This window comes from Chrysemys picta, chromosome 8 (genome assembly GCF_011386835.1).
Source record: "Chrysemys picta bellii isolate R12L10 chromosome 8, ASM1138683v2, whole genome shotgun sequence".
Classification (NCBI taxonomy): Eukaryota; Metazoa; Chordata; order Testudines; family Emydidae; genus Chrysemys; species Chrysemys picta.
In genome coordinates this window covers 86,293,335-86,306,323 of record NC_088798.1, presented here as the reverse complement: position 1 = coordinate 86,306,323, position 12,989 = coordinate 86,293,335, and positions in this window count along the sequence as shown.

Sequence of the window (12,989 nt, the reverse complement as noted above, 5' to 3'; positions counted from 1 at the left end):
TACAAATAGAAACACCAAGATCTCCAGCAGACAATATAGATCAACAGTGCAACAGACATTCTTCTAAATTCATCATTTTACCTCAGATATCTTCGAAATCCTAAATCCCAAAACCAACATGTCAAAACCTGAGTTGGAAACAATGCTCAGAGCAGGATACTTTTTTGGCCTGAGCCTGTTAAATCTGGATAGATTTTCTCATTAGAATTAGAGAGAACCATTCTTTTTTATTTCTCATTTTTATTGTTGTTCTTCTTCTATCTCCTATTTCTCTTCTATAGGGCTGGATACCTACAGTTCCAAATCACTTCTACTAGAACTGTGGGAGCTCAGCAATTCTGCACTGAAGTGACTTAGCGTTTAATTAACCTACACATTTCCTACCCTATTACTGTTAACAGGAAATCACATGTGTCATAACTATAAAGGGAAGGGTAACAGCCCTCCTGTGTTCAATACTATAAAATCCCTCCTGGCCAGAGACTCCAAAATCCTTTTACCTGTAAAGGGTTAAGAAGCTCAGGTAACCTGGCTGACATCTGACCCAAAGGACCAATAAGGGGACAAGATACTTTCAAATCTTGGTGGGGGGAAGGCTTTTGTTTGTGCTCTTTGTTTTGGGGGTTGTTCGCTCTTGGAACTGAGAGGGATCAGACATCAATCCAGGCTCTCCAAATCTTTCTGAACAAGTCTCTCATATTTCCAACTTGTAAGTAAACAGCCAGGCAAGGCGTGTTAGTTTTTATCTTTGTTTTCTCAACTTGTAAATGTACCTTTTTGCTAGAGTGTTTATCTCTGTTTGCTGTAACTTTGAACCTAAGGCTAGAGCGGATTCCTCTGGGCTCTTTAAGTTTGATTACCCTGTAAAGTTATTTTCCATCCTGATTTTACAAAGATGATTTTTACCTTTTTCTTTAATTAAAAGCCTTCTTTTTAAGAACCTGATTGATTTTTCCTTGTTTTTAAGATCCAAGGGGGTTGGATCTTGATCCACCAGGAGTTGGTGGGAGAAAGGAGGGGGATGGTTAATTTCTCCTTGTTTTAAGATCCAAGGGGTCTGGATCTGTATTCACCAGGGAATTGGTGAAGAGTCTCTCAAGGCTACCTAGGGAAGGGAATTAGCATTTTGGGAGTGGTGGCAGCGGGCCAGATCTAAGCTGGTAGTTAAGCTTAGAAGTTTTCATGCAGGCCCCCACATATGTACCCTAAAGTTCAAAGTGGGGAAGCAGCCTTGACAAAATGTAATGTACATATGTGTCTAATCCTGCAGCACTGAAGTCAAGTGGAGCTTTGCCACGGATATCAATAAGAGCAGGAGCAGGCCGTAGGTGATGGAAGCACTTCTCCGACCTCTTGCAATCTGCACAGTATACATTATTGTTGCTTCACGAGTAAAGCTGAAGTAAAGCTTCATGGAGTTCAATAGGAGTAGAGTTAGGCCAACGCTGATTGCTTTTGACTATTTCTCTGAATTAGGTTAATTAGGTTTTCCTGACTTTCAGGAAAGGGCCTGGTTATTTGAATTTTTTTAAAAAAACCTTTGTATTACCTCTCTTCTGCTGGCTTTGGTTTTTTTTGTTTGTGTGTTTCTTTCCTGATGAAATTGTTCAATAATCATAATGTTCATAACATCATAAGGTTCAATAATCATAATGTTACTCCAGTTTTACACTGCTTCAGCTCCACTGATTATTTTACATATATTATAAATACAAAAATAATCCAGGGTCAGGGCAAACAAGTTCAAATGGGTTAAGTTAAATCAAATATTACACTAGTTAGATTTCAGAGCACCCTGAATTACCTTTGTCACTCCTTACCTACCTCTTGGATAAACTAAATAGATTGAATTTTGTAAGTCTTCCACTATAAATCATGTTATTCTGATTTCAAAGTTTTCCTGTAGCTCTTTTCTGAACCTTTTCCAAGTTTTCAACGTCCTTTTTGAAGTGTGGACACCAGAACTGGTCACAGTATTACAATAACTGTGCCACTAATGTCATATACAGGGGTAATATCCCCTCCTTACTCCCACTTGATATTCCCATGCTTCTATGTCCAAGGATCACATTCATCCTCTTAGCTACAACATTGCACTAGAAGCTCATGTTCACTTGGGTTCCTAATATTACTCCTAAGTTCCTTTCCGGGTCACTGCATTCCAGGATACTCTCTCCCATCTTGTAAATGTGATCTACATTCTTAATTCCTAAATGCATAAACTTGCATTTGGCTGTAGTAAAACACATGATGTCAATAGACTTAAGACAGTTTTTTCCAAGATCTGATCTATTTCCATAGTACCTCAGGGAAAAAGATGAGTCTAATCACTATCATCACTTTTGTTTACATTTCATAGTTTGCAAAGTATAGAGTCTATTTTGTTTTCCTTTCCACTCAATATAGTAAGAACAGTTACCTGTATCCAACGTATAGATCTGTGACAGTACTGCAGAAGTCAGTGTAATAAAAGTGCTCCTAAATCAGAGCAAGAGGCATGATAGTGAGAGCTTACAGCCAAAAATCATAGTAGGTGCTCTTTTGTCTGGAAAGACCCCTCGGTGATGGATATTATTGTGACTGTATCAGACTCATAATTAGCAAATTAAGAGCAATATGCCCTATGTCAAATAATTAGGCAGTCATTAAATTCTCTCTCAAATGAATTCAAACAAAAGGAAAAAGGGTCTAAAGACCCACAATGAATAGAAATGTATAATTACTGCTAGTGTCCCTGTGAATTAGATTTTAAACTTAAATACCTGTTTAATATTGAAAGCACTTTATTTAATAGTAAGATTTTTAGTTTTCATGTATAAGGACAGAGAATAACTACTGCATATTAAGGCTACAGAGCATACCTATTTGCTTCCACACTATAACTGAGCTTTGGTTATCAGAGCATTGCTGAATATTTCTGTTACTTAAGAGGTAAATAGCAACTTTGTTTAAAAAATTGCCTCCTACCATCTTATGTAATATAATCTCTAAAGATGCTAACTTGTGCCATCTGCTCTTATTCCTATTTCCAGCCTGTATTTTTTTTCTAAGAATAATGTTGCATTTCCTCAGTTTTCACTCGGCGACTAAGGAAATCTAAAACAATGTTTGTTATCATACATTTTAACAGACCAATCAAACAGTGAGTGAGGAAGCTCTGGAAATGTTGAGACTTACTTAAAGGCTATCCTGAGCAGTGACACTCAGATCATATGCAGTAACCAGATACTACAGGCTATGGACACATTTCTATGTAAGGCTATGTCCAGATCAGAAAACAGAATGCTAATAACAGGATTTAATATTACTAGAAAACAAATGAGTCCAGGGTGCTCCTGGATGAGGAAATGCACTTGAGGAACAAGGGAGAATATGCATAGGTGGTTTCCTGTCTTTTTTCTATTTCCCCAATCATAGGTACCGACTGGGTCTGGTCAGACCCTGGAACAGAATAAAGCAGCCATAGCGCTTGTGTCAACTTTGTAACAGCCCCCTAGCATTTAGTGGATGCCAGTCTAATATTTGTATTCTGCTGCTCTGTGTACAACCATCCCATCAGCAGAGGGCATGCAAGTTACTATAAACCATGGCCAAGGTTTTCACACTTGATTGCCTGAACTTAAGCATCACACAATTCTATGAGTGCTTAATACCTCTGAAAACCTGTCTACTTGTTAGCAGCTTGAATAGGGAATTAGGTAACTGATGTTCACCTTTATTCCTAGATGCATCCTGACATCATTGTTTAACACAGGTGGCTGGGAAACCAAATTTTAGTTGTGCCCAAATTTGTAAGTTTTCAGAAATATTTTTCATCCTGAATCAGGATCAAAAGTCCTAACTTGAAAACTTATGGAAATATTTTGTTTTGGAAACACTGAAAAATGGTGTTTCTGAAAAGAAATATGCTGCCATGCATCTCCAGCTGTACACATAGTAAACTACTGTGGGGCTGGGAATCCTGGATGCCCTGGCAGCTGCTGATTGAAACTGAAAGGATTCTTGTTGTTTCATTGATGCCCACTACAAAATAGTAGTAGTGTAACTGACCAGATGCTTGTTGTTAACAAGTAATATTACGCATATTATGCACTACTACTACTACTGACATGTCATAAAATAATATAAAATAAACAAAGGAGAAATATAAACATTAAAATGAAATTTCAATATTGTGAAACAAAATTTCTGTTGGTGTAAAGAGACAAGCTTTCAAGCTCCACAGAGCTCTTCTTCCCCTCGGGAAAGTAATCAGAGTGTCACAGCTAACTACAAGGTGGAGCAGATTGTTAAGCGTAAGGAATTGACTACATGTTGTAAGAAACCATTCAAAATGAAGTGGGCAATAGATAACTCTGCACTCATGAGACAAAGGAGAATTAGTGGGCTACTGATTGTTGTAATGAGACATTAAACCAGTTTCTCTATTGACTCCATGATTTTTGATGTCTAAAGCAGTTATGAGTTTAAGCATTCAGGCTCATCTTTTGAAGGTGTTGTATAGGTTTACTTTGAGAATGAGGTCAGATATGGAATGGCTGTTGTATGAAAAGTGTTTATACACGGGCGATAGGATGTTTTTGTCATTTATCATTTGTCTGTGTCGAGAGTGTAGTGATTGTCTAGTTTCACCCACATAGTTATTGGTGGGGCATTTGATATTTTGAATGAGGTACACCACAAATTGTGATAGGCATGCATCTTGAAAGGTGTGTGGTGCGGCATAGTGGTCATTATAGCAGTAGACATATGGCTGCAGGTTTTGCATCTGTTGTTATGGCAAGGCCTGGTGCCGCTTTGAGTTGATGTGTCCTGGTCTGTGGGGAGCTTCCTTCTGGCGATGAGCTTTGCAAGGTGAGGGGTTGTTTGAAGTTCAGAAGGGGTTCTTTCAGGATGTGGTTCCCCATCAAGTATGGGTTTTGATTGTTTGATGGGTTCTAGTGTAAGGTGGTAGGTGACAACTAGGAGTGTGCAGCCAGTGGTATTTTCCTCTGTATTGCAGTAGGTTCCTTGGGGAATTAGGATGGTCCATTCCATCATGTGATCTACTTCTCTAGTGGAGTGTTCTTTCTTTATGAATGCAGCTTTAAGTATGTTAAGGTGTGCATCCTGGACTTATTATGGATGAGAAATACCTGGCGTAATTTGAACAAATAAGGACCAAATATTGTTGAGAAGATCTGCTTTGTATTTCATTATTTTATGGTCCACATGAACTTGTTATACTCATTCAGCGGCATAAAGGTGGATTGGAATTGAGGAAGATGCTTCTGTTGTTTAAAATAGAAAATAAAAGAAAAAGGAATAGGAATAGAAACATAAAACATATTACAGGATTGTGAATTCTGCAATGTTGTCTATTTGAAGAAATTCCAAAAAACACCCACAGGCCTGAAGCATATTGTATGTGGTACAAGACCAAAATTTATGAAATATAACAAGATGTAGGTTTATGTTTGGAACATTTTGCTAAAAATAGTTTAACTATAGACTTCAAAGCTAGAAAACTGCAAGAGACCTTCAGAGATACAGAAGAAAAGAAGTCATAGACTTTTCATAACGTCCTTGATAATCACGTCTTTCTGTCCATTTTCTTTTGATCTGTTAAGCAATACTCCTAATCTCCCTTTGCCTCTAATATTTGCTACTCACCCCACTATTTTTTTTCCTAAGATGGTCTAAAAAATTTAATCAGGCCTCTGAGTGCTTTTTAAGTAAATGTCTAAATTGTCATCAATTGTTTTGATTTACTTTGATTTACTAAATGAGTGGGTATACATTTTTGTCAGTTCTTTGAGATAACTAAAAGGAAAATGGGAATGTTTTTCTTAATGTTATTCCAAAAATTGTTTGATCACTATTTCATGTTATCTCAATATTGAAAGCAAGGTCTTAACTACTGCATGCTAGAACACTTCATAATGACCATGATTTGGGACACTTTATCACTGATCTCAGCTCTGTTTACATGCCTTACAGAGAATATGATCCTGCAAAATGCTGGAGGTTCTTTTTTGAGGTGTTGAACATCACAGCTGTCATTGAAGGGGAAGTGTGGTTCAGTAGATCGGGATTGGGGTTTTGGACTATATCTCTGGCTTTATCACTCATCTGCTTTTTGTTTAGAAATGTAAGCAAATTGTACTAAATAAATTAAAAATTAAAAAAAAACCAGAAATACTTTTTTTTCAAAATTATCAAACAAATATTTTCTTTAACCTGAATCTATTAGAATTTTTGATCATTTGTCCCAATATGAGACAGGAATTTTTTTGAAAATCCTGAACATTTTCCTGGAGAAACCAATTCAGTTCTATGAATTACCAACAAAATAACCCAATTCTGCAATTTCTTGCACATCCCACTACTAGAGGCAGAAATGCCTGACAAACTCTGCTTGCAGCCTATACATCCCATTACACACTACACCTCTACCTTGATATAACGCTGTCCTCGGGAGCCAAAAAATCTTACCGCGTTATAGGTGAAACCGCGTTATATCGAACTTGCTTTGATTCACTGGAGTGCGCAGCCCTGCCCCCCCACCCCCGGAGCGCTGCTTTACTGCGTTATATCCGAATTCATGTTATATTGGGCTGTGTTATATCGGGGTAGAGGTGTATTTTAATTAGAACAGGTTAAGGTTTTTTTGCATTTCAGTGAAAAATTTTGTCAACATTTCAAATTTCACTGAAAATTGCAATAAATTATTTTACAAAATTACCACAAAATTCTATTCATCCCTTTTAACTGCTCTAATTTGGAATTAGCTTGATATCTGAAGATTTGCAAAAGATATTAAGCATTATAAATGATTGATTTCAATTAACAATAATGAACTTCAATTTATTTTTAATTTAATAGAATTACAAGTAATTGCTCATTTAATTTAATTGTATTTTATGCAGAAATTCATTATTTTTGTAAACTTTTATTTAAGTTGAGTTTAAATGAACATATCTGGAGGCAACTGGTTCTCAGACAAATGTAAAACAATAAGTATGAATCTGAGTGGTTATCCCTACAGGATTATGCTCTTAGACACTAGACGACAGATTCTCAGTCAGTTTAAATTGTCACAGCTCCATTAATGACCCCATGCCCCAATCCTTCAAACACACGTGCTTCATTTTACTACTGTTCATAGTCCTACTGATAGCAAAAGTAAAGCACATGTTTTCAAGATCAGGGCACAATTTGTTTAGCTCTGGAACATAACATTATGTGGGAAAGAGATGGAAAAAGATTAGTGATCAATACAGGAAATAATTCTTGTATTAGAAAATGTCCAGCTAAATAGGAAAGATTTTTCACAGTGAACCTCTTTTAATTCATTTTTGTTGTAAACATTTTTTATTTATACAACAGAGACAGGAAGACAACTAAAACGTGCATATATCATGCAGAGGACAGAAGTGTACAAACATGTGTTGAATAGAAATTAATACAATTCAAATATCTTATTAAAATATTTCATAAAGAAGAAAAATGAACAGAAATAAACAAAGCCTACAGTTTCATGAGTGAATATGAGTCTAGCCAAAAGGCTCTGGATGCTCATCCTTCAAATAACAGAACAAGTCGGATTTATCAAATTAATTCATAATGGCCTTGCTTTCAAAAGTATTGAATGTTGCTGGCTGAGTCCTGGGAATACAGATGAAAGGGACCCTGGAATTTATCTCCTTGGGGTTGAAAATATATGCAGACCTGATAATTGTCATCCTTTTTGTTTGTTTCAAGGCAGTATTCAAATAAGGTGACTAAAGTATGCTACTGCCTGTAAATCCATTGGGTTTTCAGAGCAACTTCCTAAAAAGCTAATGAGAAACAAGCAATGAATGTATACTGTATGAGTGTTCTATGTAGCAAGATGGACTAGTGTTACAGCGTGATTATCTGTACAAACTTCAGTTAGGATTATCATGGGCAGACCCTAATCTGTTATGTTTTGTATGTTGTTACTGGGCTGGTTGAAAGGTGGTAGATGCTCATTGCTGCAAATATTAGCCATACATTTGTCCCACCATGGCTCTGTCCTGCCCCAATCCTGCAAGGCTACCCAGAGTTCCATGGTGCATAGTAGGTGTAGACCCTTGGCATTATAATCGTTCCCTCTGACTCAAAAAGTGAAATCATATTTATTTTTCCTGGTGCAAGTGCTGGAGTAACCAACTAGGGCCCATACTCCTTTTGACCAGCTGCTCACAAACAAGAAAGAATTGGTAGGGGAAGTAGAAGTGGGTGGCAACCTGGGAAGCAATGACCATGAGATGGTCAAGTTCAGGATCCTGACAAAAGGAAGAAAGGAGAGCAGCAGAATACAAACCCTGGACTTCAGAAAAGCAGACTTTGACTCCCTCAGGGAACTGATGGGCAGGATCCCCTGGGAGGCTAATATGAAGGGGGAAAGGAGTCCAGGAGAGCTGGGTTTATCTTAAAGAAGCCTTATTTAGGGCGCAGGAACAAGCCATTCTGATGTGCAGAAAGAATGACAAATATGGCAAGCGACCAGCTTAGCTTAACAGAGAAATCTTCAGTGAGCATAAACACAAAAAGAAAACTTACAAGAAGTGGAAACTTGGACAGATGACTAGGGAGGAGTATAAAAATATTGCTCAAGCATGCTGGGGTGTAATCAGGAAGGCCAAAGCACAACTGGAGTTGCAGCAGCTAGCAAGGGATGTGAAGAGTAACAAGAAAGGTTTCTACAGGTATGTTAGCAACAAGAAGAAGGTCAGGGAAAGTGTGGGACCCTTACTTAATGGGGGAGGCAACCTAGTGACAGAGGAAGACAGTGGAAAAGTAGTACTCAATGCTTTTTTTGCCTCAGTCTTTACAGACAAGGTCAGCTCCCAGACTGCTGCACTGGGCAGCCCAGTGTGGGGAGGAGGTGAGCAGCCCTCAGTGGTGAAAGAACAGGTTAAGGACTATTTAGAAAAGCTGGACATGCACAAGTCCATGGGGCTGGATGCAATGCATCCGAGGGTGCTGAAGGAGTTGGCTGCTGTGACTGCAGAGCCATTGGCCATTATCTTTGAAAACTCATGGTGATCGAGGGAGGTCCCACACAATTGGAAAAAGGCAAATATAGTGCCCATCTTTAAAAAATGAAAGAAGGAGAATCCAGGGAACTACAGGCCAGTCAGCCTCACCTCAGTCCCTGGAAAAATCATGGAATAGGTCCTCAAGGAATCCATTTTGAAGCACTTGGAGGAGAGGAATGTGATCAGGAACTGTCAACATAGATTCATCAAGGGCAAGTCATGCCTGAACAACCTGATTGCCTTCTATGATGAGGGGTCTCTGTGAATATGGGGAAAGCGGTGGATGTGATATACCTTGACTTTAGCAAAGCTTTTGATACGGTCTCCCACCGTGATCTTGCCATCACATTAAAGAAGTATAGATTGGATGAATGGACTATAAGGTGGAGAGAAAGCTGGCTAGATCGTCGGGCTCAACAGCTAGTGACCAATGGCTCCATGTGTATTTGGCAGCTGGTATCAAGCGGAGTGCCCCAAGGGTCGGTCCTGGAGCTGGTTTTGTTCAACATCTTCATTAATGATCTGGATGATGGGATGGATTGCACCCTTAGCAAGTTTGCGGATGACACTAAGTGGGGGAGGGGGAAGATAGATACACTGGAGGGTAGGGAAAGGGTCCAGAGTGACCTAGACAAATTGGAGGATTGGGCCAAAAGAAATCTGATGAGGTTTAACAAAGACAAGTGCAGAGTCCTGCACTTAGGATGGAAGAATTCCATGCACTGCTATAGGCTGGGGACTGACTGGAGAAAAGGACCTGGGGATTACAGTGGATGAGAAGCTGGATATGAGTCAACAGTTTTCCTTTGTTGCCAAGAAGGCTAACGGCATATTAGGTTGCATTAGTAGGAGAATTGCCAGCAGATCAAGGGAAGTGATTCCCCTCTATTTGGCACTGGTGAGGCCACATCTGGAGTATTGCATCCAGTTTTGGGCCCCCCACTACAGAAAGGATGTGGACAATTTCACTAGGAAGATGGTGAAGCACTGGAATGGGTTAACTAGGGAGGTGGTGGAATCTCCATCCTTAGAGGTTTTTAAGGTCCAGCTTGAGAAAGCCCTGGCTGGGATGATTTAGTTGGTGTTGGTCCTGCTTTGAGTAGGGGGTTGGACTAGATGACCTCCTGAGATCTCTTCCAACCCTAATCTTCTATGATTCTCTGAGCCCTACATGTCTGTGGAGGGATGGAGGGCAGAATTTGAATGATACTGAATATCCTACAGCCACTTTACAATTATAATAATTTGTTATTTGTATTATCATAATGCTTAGGAGCGCTAGTCATGGACTAGGACCCCATTGTGCTAGGCACAGCACAAACAGAGCACACAAATATGGCCCTTGCCTCAAAGTGCTTTGTGTGTTAGCTGGGCCTATATATGGTGAAACTTGATCCACACTCACCCTATAATTATGGAAATAATCTCAAAGGACTCAGTGCACTTAGAAGTGTCAGGAGAAAATGTATCAAAAACCTTATCCCTTAGTCTGTAGTGGTGATAAATTTCTTTAGGATTAGATAACTACTTTTTAACCATAGGACAAAGCCTCAGCAGGTGTAATTGGTGTAGCTCATTAGTTTTAATGGTGCTATGTCAGTGCTGTTCACGATCTGATCCCATGAGTATTTCATTGACCTCTGAGGCATTCAACCCATACATCACAAATAAAAGTTCTATTACTGTTAGTTATAATTGTTTTAAATATTTGCATCTGATTATGCTGTTTTATCTGTTTCTTGTAGCTTTACAGACATGTGTAACATGGAAAAACTGATGTTGATTTGCATACTCATGATCTGTTTGCATGGTCAAGTGTACTCAAACCACTGCATATCTAATTGGAACCCTTTACCAGCATGTTATACCAGTTTTTCTTCTCCCTTAAAAGAAATCAATTTAACTCTTTTGTATTGCAGAATTTTGCTCTTGTTTATAATCTTTTATCAACTGCATAAAGCACTTATCAGTGTCCTTTTATTACCATTATACAATCATTAACTAATAATAAACAAGTATTTGTATAAAGATATAATGGGCCATCTTCAATATTGATACAGAACAAACATTAAATTGGATTGGAATTTAAGTTTACCAGAAAGACTTGCTAAACAACAAACTCCATAGAACTCAATAGGTCAAGATCCAGCCTTGATAGATGTGGTCCAGCTTTCAGGTGGGCAAAACTCATTAAAATATATGTATTTGTGCCCACTTACACCTTACACGAACAGCTAAATTTTGTCCCACACATCTACCAGAGATGAACATACTGCTGAACTGACCTGATATCTTTTGAACATGTGTTGCAAGGAAGTGTAGCTACTTCAAAAAATATGTTTAGACCCCCTAAACCATCTCCTCTAGTCTAGCATAGATGAGCAGAGCTTTCCACTTGGAATTTTTCCTTACACTAGAGAGTCTCGAGCAACTACATTGTGTCCCAAAGAAAACTTCAAACCCTGATGTGACGTATACTACAGAATGAATTGATAGGTAGCTTTTCCCAGATCATATCTTCAATAATAGCTGTTACTGAGCTGACTCTCTTACAGCCCCATCCCAAGAGTAGAAGACTTAACAAGTAAATCCTTATGTTTTACAAAGGACATTTTTTCCTGTAAAACGTTTATACTGTTGGACTTTGCTTTATGCTGAGAGTAAGCCACAGTCCCTGAAAGGTCTACACAAGGTAACTTCTCAGACCTTTCTCTGTGGTGACTTTCTCTGTGTGGAAGCTTGCAGGGGAATTAAGGAGTCTGCTAAGAGATAGGATGTGGTCACTAGGTGAATGATGAAATATATGGGTCCAATAGCTATAATTGTCCATGAAGGGGATGTATAGGAGCTGAAGCCTTACTACAGCCCAAAGACTGTTGCCAACACCTGTAAGGCAGCCATCAGGAATGTTAGTAAGAGTCCATGCATTCATTCAGTTTAAATAGATAAATGTTGAACTAATCTTACAGTTCTAGGAAAGGAGCCCAGATCGTTTTGAAGGTTTCTAAATTATCTCTGTTAACCAGGTAGGGAAGTGCAAGACCAAGGATCAGTTCCTGATGGCGGGGAGCTATGACTGCTGCAGAGTCCTGCAACATTTTAGTCAATAAAAGCTTTGTAATTGAATTAATGGGGACACAATTGTATCTAATGTGCTCAAGTCTTTGTGATGTTTCTTGAATCACACTTAAGTGAGCCTTCTGGTCTACTTGATGCTCAACATAGACTGATAGGGTTTGAAGGGAGTTGCAGTGGGGGGGGGTTCTGCACCAGAAAGATGACGACCACAAGAGTCCATATAGTTGGTTTGCAGATATAAGAGGGTGTGTCATAGGGATGGTCAATATGTTACAGAGGTGAGAAACAGGAATCTTAGAGGACCCATGAAAGAACAAAAGTAGTTATTTCTAGTGTTGCTAGATCTGAGTTTAGAGTACTATGAGATAAAGCTATATATGTGGCATAGAAGCAACTTAATAACATATGACTTGTACTCACTAGGAAAATAATGGTAGCTCAACAATAAAAACTGACATTTGGGGGTTGAGTACTTTTTCTATGAACACTAGCCTTTGTTTCACCATCTTATTCTACATGAGACGGCATCCTTGTCTGCTAATTAAGGCCCTGATTTAGAAGAGCATCCCTACTCAGGACACCACTCATGCACATGCTTAAATCACATTAAAGTCCACTGAAGTTTAGCATGGTTTTAAATGTAAGTTTCAGAGTAGCAGCCATGTTAGTCTGTATCCGCAAAAAGAACAGGAGTACTTGTGGCACCTTAGAGACTAACAAATTTATTTGAGCATAAGCTTTTGTGGGTTATAGCCCACTTCATCGGATGCATAGAATGGAACATATAGTAAGGAGATATATATACATATACAGAGAACATGAAAAGGTGGGAGTTGCCCTGTTGTCAAACTGCCTGAAATGGGC